We start from the raw sequence: 8816 nt of genomic DNA, 5'->3' as shown, positions 1-8816 counted from the left end.
AGGAAGCCCTTGTGCAGTGTTGGTGGGAATGTAAATTGGTGCAGCCAAATATACTGAACTCAGTATATTTTCAAAATATTAAAACTAGAAATGATCCAGAAATCCCAGTTCTGGGTATTCATCCAAAGAATATGAAAATGCTAACTTGAAAAGATATAAGCACTCTTATGTTGATCACAGCATTATCTACAGTAGCCAAGATATTGAACCTAAGTGCCCATCAATGGATGAATGGATAAAGAAGATAACACAATGGAATAGTACTCAGCCATAAAAGGGTAAAATCTTGCCGATTGTGACAACATGGGTGAACCTGGAGTGTGTTATGCTGAGTGAAATAAATAAAAAAAGTGAACTACCACATGATTTCATTCATATGTGTAATATAAAAACCAAATAAAAGCAAAATAAATGAGCAAACCAAACAAAAATAAACTTGTAGAGAAAAAAATAGTAGTTACTATAGGGGAAAGGGAAGTTCAATTCAGTTCAATCGCTCAGTCGTGTCCAACTCTTTGCGACCCCATGAATTGCAGCATGCCAGGCCTCCCTGTCCATCACCAACTCCCGGAGTTCACCGAAGCTCACATTCATCGAGTCCATGATGCCATCCAGCCATCTCATCTTTTGTCATCCCCTTCTCCCCCTGCCCCCAGTCCCTCCCAGCATCAGAGTCTTTTCCAATGAGTCAACTCTTCGCATGAGGTGGCCAAAGTATTGGAGTTTTAGCTTTAGCATCATTCCTTCCAAAGAACACCCAGGACTGATCTCCTGTAGAATGGACTGGTTGGATCTCCTTACAGTCCATGGGACTCTCAAGAGTCTTCTCCAACACCACAGTTCAAAAGCATTAATTCTTCGGTGCTCAGCCTTCTTCACAGTCCACCTCTCACATCCATACACAACCACTGGAAAAACCATAGCCTTGACTAGACGGACCTTTGTTGGGGTAGTAGTGGGGGCCAGTTGGGTAAAGAGGATCAATTGTATGGTGATGCATGGAAACTGAAATTTTGGTAGTGAGCATGCTGTATGGTATACAGAAGCAAAAATGTGGGGATGTACATATGAAACTTATAGTACATGTGAAACTTATAGTACACGTGAAGCTTATAGTTTATAATGTTATAAACTGTTACCTCAAAAAATCTTTAAAAAAATAAAAGAGGGAAGTAATTTGTGTGGAGATCAGTTGAAACTATGTAAATATTCTGTCCTAGTGAAACTTTCACCTAAAAGTTTAGCATTTTCATTTGATGATTGTTTCCTGAATCACTTATTCAGTTCAGTTCAGTTGCTCAGTCATGTCTGACTCTTTGTGGCCCCATGGACTGCAGCACGCCAGGCTTCCCTGTCCATCACCAACTCCCAGAGCTTGCTCAAACTCATGTCCATTGAGTTGGTGATGCCATCCAACCATCTCATCCTCTCCCATCCCCTTTTCCTCCTGCCTTCAATCTTTCCCAGCATCAGGGTCTTTTCCAGTGAGTCAGTTCTTCGCATCAGATGACCAAAGTATTGGAGTTTCAGCCTCAGCATCAGTCCTTCTAATGGATATTCAGGATTGATTTCCTTTAGGATTGACTGGTTGGATCTCCTTGCAGTCCAAGAGACTCTCAAAAGTCTTTTCCAACACCACAGTTCAAAAGCATCCATTGTTTGGCGTTCAGCCTTCTTTATGGTACAACTCTCACATCCATACATGACTACTGAAAAAACCATAGCTTTGACTAGATGGACATTTGTTGGCAAAGTAATGTCTCTGCTTTTTAATATACTGTCTAGATTGGTCATAGCTTTTCTTCCAAGGAGCAAGCATCTTTTAATTTCATGACTGCAGTCACCATCTGCAGTGATTTTTAAGCCCAAGTATGTCACTGAATCAATTATTACTTTATTACAAAATGTAAATTTTCTGATTATCTCATTCCATCTATATTTATTTGTGGGCAGTTTACCATAAGGAAAAGCCACAAAATATATTTTAAAAAATAAAAATGGGGATTATACTCAATATTTTTCAATATTATTTTTCATTTAATGTTATGCAACATTGTGATTCTGTGTAAATATTTACCCAGATTATCATTCTTAATGACTGCTTAGTAGTTCATAGAACAAGTTTATCACAATTTGTTAGTCTCTTATTGTTTAATATTTATGTTTCCAAATTTTCACTGGCATTTGTCCAGTTGTTTTCTTAGGATAAACATCTAAAAATATGATTCCTGGGGCACAAGGCATACACTTCTAAAAGTCACTTGATAAAGATGGCTAAATTCTCATCCAGACTTGTTTCCCAAACACAGATCTAATCTTGTCAGTTAATCTTGTCTAATCTCGTTAATTAATCTACTTAACTGTCTACAGTGTTCTCACTGTCTACAGAATCTAGGTCCATCTCCTTGGCAGAGTGTTGCTGGGTCCCTCATATCCCAATTCCTCTCCAAGTTTTAGCATCTTTTCTTTCTATGCTCTTCCGATCCCCTGTGTTCTAGTTATACCCGACAATTGCAATCCTCTACATATTGTAACATTCCATGCCACCAGGCTTTTCAGTCATTCCCTTAGTCTGAAATACCCTCTTCTCCCTTTCTTCTTGACCAAAGTGTGATCATTCTCTAAGTTCAAAGTCCTCTGAGAAGCCTTTTCTAGCTCCCTATATAACTATATATATAACTTTCAAATTGTGGAGCTGGACAAGACCCTTGAGATTCCCTTGGACAGCAAGGAAATCAAACCAGTTGATCTTAAAGGAAATCAACTCTGAATATTCACTGGAAGGACTGATGCTGAAGCTGAAGCTCCAATACTTCAGCCACCTGATACAAAGAGGCGACTCACTAGAAAAGACCCTGATGCTGGGAAAGATTGAAGGCAGGAAGAGAAGAGGGCGCCAGAGGATGGGATGGTTGGATAGCATCACCGGCTCAATGGACATGAACTTGGGCAAGCTCCAGGAGATCGTAAGGGACAGGGAGGTCTGGCGTGCTGTAGTCCATGGGGTTGCAAAGACAGCAACTAAACGACAATATATAACTATAATAGAAGGGCAGTTAATACATTAGTTACCTCCCTGACATTGTCACACCACTCTGCTGAGTCCCTTGAGGACAAGGTCTCTTTCCTCTGCTGGTGGACACTTGTTCTTTCTGCCTGCTTAGCATTCGACTTTCTCCTGGGAACCATATTCTGATTTCCCTTTGGGGTAGATATCCCTTGCCTCCCTGATTCCCATCAATGAATGTGGCTCCAAGGATAAAGATATGACCTAGGTCCATTCTGTCAGAGCATTCCACCCTAGTGCCACAATGATTGGTCCAGCAGAGAACTTCTGAACCAAGGACGACTAATTAGAATCAGTTAGGACTTCTGCTTGAATTCCTGGGCTAGAGAGCTCTTGGAACTCCCATGGAAATATTTTTATCAATTCTGTTGGCCAAAGAACTTGTGGTCTTTGTTTTAAACTGCTCCATTCTATCCTCAAGCCTCATGCAAAATATACCCAACATTTCCCAAGACCCTGACGTCTCATCCCATTACAGCATCAGGCTGAAGCCTGAGGTCCAGAATCACATCTAAACCAAGTCTATGTGCACTTGAGGCTCTTCAGGTTTGGTCCCCAGGTAAGGCTGCTGTCAATCTGAAGACTTCAGAACAAGAGAGACATCTCCCACCCCTCACTCCCCACCCACCACCATAGCATACTATAGGGGAACAGGGATGGGACAACCACAATAGTTGCTCTGGTTCAAAAGCGAGGGAATGAGAGGTATACAGAAGACGTTGTTTATGAACTCCATCTGGGCACATGTTGCCCATTCCTTGACTAGGGCCCAGTATATCCCTCTGGTCATGATTCTCTGCGGCTCTTCACTGCACCTTCAGTCTGGCTTCTTGGTTTTGCCTCTGAGTCACTCTCTTTTCCATAGAAAGTAGTCCATATTACCTCTGAATTGTTTTCTCAGCCTGCTTCCTGTCCACAGATGTTCGGGAGTTCCAAGTCTTCTCCATTTTGCACTGTTTCTGTCCCTTGGCAATTGAACTGGTGGTGCTACTACAAATACAGCTGTCTCAAAAACTGTTTTTTCTATGACTTATTGAGGATCTGACCAATAGGTGACAAGAATCACACTCATAAGTCTCTTTAAGACAAGGCTGTCTCTCTCTGTCTTGGGCCCCCAGTGAGGCTGCTGAGGGATATTTTTAAGATCCTTCCATGCTCAATCACTCTGTCATGTCCAAATTTTTGCAGTCCCATGGACTGCAACCAGCCAGGCTCTTCTGCCCAAGGGATTTTCCAGGCACGAATAGTGCAGTGGATTGCTACTTCCTTCTCCAGGGGATCCTCCCAACCCAGGGGTCTAACCGGCATCTCTTCATCTCTTTTGTCTCCTGCATTGACAGGCAGATGGGAAGCCCATTTAAGATCCTTAGAGGCCCTGTTGTTTAGCAGAGTGGGTCCTTCCCCCGACCCTGCTCCCTGGCTGCTAGGCAGCATGTGGGATCTTAGTTCCCTGACCAGGTATTGAAAAATATGCCCCGAGCATAGGAAGCATGAAATTTTAACCACTGGACCTCCAGGGAAGTCCCAGCAGAGTGGGTTTGCAACAAATGCCTTTGAGATTCTTAGGAGTGCTTTTGTCTTTTGGAAAGATTCTATGAGGCACCAGCTTAGAATGTTCTAAGGTCTTTTATTTATTTATTTTTTTACTTTATTTTACTTTACAATACTGTATTGGTTTTGCCATTCATTGACACGAATCCACCACAGGTGTACATGAGTTCCCAAACATGAACCCCCCTCCCACCTCCCACCCCATACCATCTCTCTTAACAAAGGGTTTTACAGTCACACCTTTGGCTTCATCTTTGCTAGGAGATCATGTTTTCCTGACAGTACCCTGGATTTAATATTTGTCCTAAGGTCTTTAATAAAGTATTCTTTGCTGGCTGGATAGACTGTCCCAAGCTTTCTATATCTACTCCAAATTTTGTTTAACAGAATAATTCCTTCTTTAGCTCTTCTCTCACTATCTGTTTCTTATGAAAACAACAAAACAAGCCAACTGACATTTCAGCATTCTGCCTGGAAATCGTCTTAGCAAGATCCATCAGTTCATCAGGTATTTTTTTCTAGTTTTCACATTAAAAAGTTTTGACATAAAAAGGGTCTGTGTTCCTCTGGGTTTCAATTATATTTTCCTCAATTTTCCTTTGAACCTTTATATGCAGTCTCCTGGTCGTCCTTCAAGTTTCCTTAACAGTCTCATTGAGACTTGTCAGGAATCTTCTACTGCCTGGTCCCCAAACCAGTGCTGTACTTTTGAAGTTTTTTTACAGCAGTGTCTCACTTCCAAGGACCAGATTCTGTTCCAGTTACCTGTTGTTGTTCAGTCACTAAGTCGTGCCCGACTCTTTGCGACCCAAAGGACTGTGGCATGCCAGGCTTCCCTGTCCTTCGCTATCTCCTGGAGTCTGCTCAAACTCACCTCCATTGAGTCGATGAGCCATCCAACCATCTCATCCTCTGTCATCCCCTTTTCCTCCTGCCCTCAGTTTTTCCCTGGTGGCTCAGGTGGTAAAGCATCTGCCTACAGTGGGGGAGACCCAGGTTCAATCCCTGGGTCGGGAAGATTCCCCTGGAGAAAGCAATAGCAACCCACTCCAGTATTCTTGCCTGAAAAATCCCATGGACGGAGGAGCCTGGTAGGCTACAGTCAGTCCCTGGGGTCGCAAAGAGTTGGACACGACTGAGCGACTTACTTTCACTTCAGTTTTTCCCAGCATCAGGGTCTTATCCAATGAGTCAGCTCTTTGGATCAGGTGGCCAAAGTATTGAAGCTTCTTCAGCTTCAGCATCAGTCCTTCCAATGAATATTCAGGGTTGATATACTTTAGGATTGACTGGTTTGATTTCCTTGCTGTCCAAGGGACTCTCAAAAGTTTTCTCCAGCACCACAGTTCAAAAGCATTAATTCTTTGGCACTCAGCCTTCTTTATGGTCCAACCCTCATATCTGTACATGACTACTGGAAAAACAAACAAACAAACAAACAAACATAGCTTTGACTCAACAGATTTTGCAGTGGTCACAGGACTGGAAAAGACCAGTTTTCATTCCAGTTCCAAGAAGGACAATGCCAACGAATGTTCAAACTACCGTACAATTGTGCTCATTTCACATGGAAGCAAGGGACTGCTCAAAATCCTTCAATCTAGGCTTCAACAGTACGTGAACTGAGAATATCCTAGATTTAAGGTAGGCCCTAAATCTGATGACAAGTATCCTTATAAGGGAAAAGAGAGAGAAATTCGAGACTCAGAGACACAGAGGAAGAGGCCAGGGAAAGACAGAGGCAAAGACTGGAGCGCAGCCACCAGCCAAGAAACACCAAGGATTGTCTGCAACCACCAGACGCTGGGAGAGAGACACAGAGTAAATTCTCCCTCAGAGTGTCCACAAGGAACCAACCCTCCCGACACCTGGATTTCAGGCTTCAAGCCTCCGCAACTGTGGGAGAATAGCTTAGTTCTGTTGTTTTGAGCCACCCAGTTTGCAGTAGTTTGTTATGGCAGCCCTAGCAACATGTACAGATGTGAGAGTTGGACCATAAAGAAGGCTGAGTGCTGAAGAATTAATGCTTTTGAACTGTGGTGTGAAGACTCTTGAGAGTCCCTTGGACTGCAAGAAGATCAAACCAGTCAATTGTAAAGGAAATTAGTCCTGAATATTCATTGGAAGGACTGATGCTGAAACTGAAACTCCAGTACTTTGGCCACCTGATGTGAAGAACTGACTCACTGGAGAAGACCCTGATGCTGGGAAAGATTGAAAGGAAGAAGAGAAGGGGGCAACAGAGGATGAGATGGTTGGATGGCATCACTGACTTGATGGTATGAGTTTGAGCAAGCTCTGGGAGTTGGTGATGGACAGGGAAGCCTGGCGTGCTGCAGTCCATGGGGTCACAGTCAGACATGACTGAGTGACTGAACAACATCGGCAACTAATGAAGACAGAATGGGTAAATAGAGACAGTGATACTGAAGGGCTGGTTGGAGGCAGGAGATGGTAAGGGAGCCCAGTGTTGCCAACTTGGGCTGCCATCCTTCTGGTTTTAAAAAATATTTATTATTTATTTGGCTGCCACGGGTCTTAGGTGCAGCACGCAAGATCTTTGATCTTCCTTGAGGCATGCAAACTCTTAGTTGCAGCATGTGGGATCTCATTCCCCAACCAGGGATTGAACCCAGGCTCCTTGCATCGGGAGCACAGAGTCTTAGCCACTTGGACACTGGATGGCAGCCATCCGTCTGTTTTTGCCAGTCCAGGCCTCTCAGCCTTCATTCAATTCCGGCCCCAATTCAGGCCTCCTTTTGCCCCTGCTCCGCATCTCCTCAGCGCTTGCTTTCCTGCCGCGGTTGCTGTAAGGCACACTTATTTGGGACTCTCGGCTAAATGGGCTGGAGCTGTTGGATATGTTTTCTCTCCTGCAGCACCAGTGGAGATTTCTCCTCCTATCTCCTGCCAGCTGTGGAAGTGCTTTGCATGCAGTAGGTGCTTAATAAAGGTTATTCTTCCTTCAGAGTCCTCTAACTATTGCCCTGTTCCTTTCCCTGCTCCAGTTGAATCGATGCCAAAACCTTGTCAGAGGTGAGATAAGGTCTCCCTTTGCTCCAGTGTGACGTGTCCCTCCCGTGTGCCAGTAGCCCCAAGTTCCACAAAGGAATCCGGTAATGTCATCATCACCCCACGTGTCCTGTGAAACCACCGCCACTCACTCACTCGTGTGTAACCTGGACAAGTCACTACAACCTCTGCTCTGCAGTGTCTTGTTAGGTAAAACAGAAGGGTTGGAAGGGCTTCGTTCATTCCCTCCTCCATTTATTCGAAAGCCATTTATTGACACCATTTGCCGCAAGACCTATGAATTCAGGGGTGAACAAGACCTGGTTCACGCCTTCATGCATCTCAGATTTTATAGGAGGAGACAGAAGGAGTGGTTAAAATGCACCTAGAGTAGTACAGGGCAGAGGGGTTCCGAGGAAGGAGCAGCCAGGGCACCTGGAGGGAGGAGGGGGAAAGGTTTCATAGGAGAGGTGACTCTCACCACATGGGCTTCTAGGGAAACAGATTTGGGGTCAAAATAAGGAAGATTCTTCTAACAGAATTGCGCACAACAGAACAGGCTTTCATGGAAGGGCCCCTGTCGGGAGGAGGCCCTCGCAGAGCTGTGACAGGTGCGAGGATCAAAGAGCCTCTACCAAGGGTCTATTATGTATCGACACAGGGGCCAACGTGGGCCGTGGCGATTTCACTCTCACTTAGCTACGCTGGGGGCATCAGCTCTGGTGTGAAATCGCTCCCACTGAATCTGAGTTAACCCTTACATGCACACACACACACACACACACACACACACCCCCACACCCACACCCACCCCCCAAGCCAGAGCCATCTGAGGCGACAAGCAAAAGGTAAGAAAGGAGACGTTTCTGTATCATTTTTACTTTTATTCTTATCTCCTGTCAGACACGGACCAGGAAGGTGAGGCCTGGGAAGGAAACAGCGCGGACCCCGGGAAACTTGAAGGAGCTGAGGCCTGAAAGACTTGTCTGGGAGTGTTCTCTGCCCTCAGGCATCCAAGAGAAAGCTCTGGGGCTGGGGGCCACAGGGGTGGTTTCCAGCAGACAGGTAAACAGTGTCTGAGACGCGACAGTGATTGGACTAAAGGGAACAGCAGGAGAGTGGTCTGGGGTGATCTGAGAAGAGCCGGGCATGAGGGCCAACGGCCAGATCCCACCTGCAAACCCCA

This window comes from Budorcas taxicolor, chromosome 5 (assembly GCF_023091745.1).
Source record: "Budorcas taxicolor isolate Tak-1 chromosome 5, Takin1.1, whole genome shotgun sequence".
Taxonomy (NCBI): Eukaryota; Metazoa; Chordata; class Mammalia; order Artiodactyla; family Bovidae; genus Budorcas; species Budorcas taxicolor.
The sequence above is the reverse complement of the archived record's forward strand: the minus strand, read 5'-3'. Positions refer to the sequence as shown.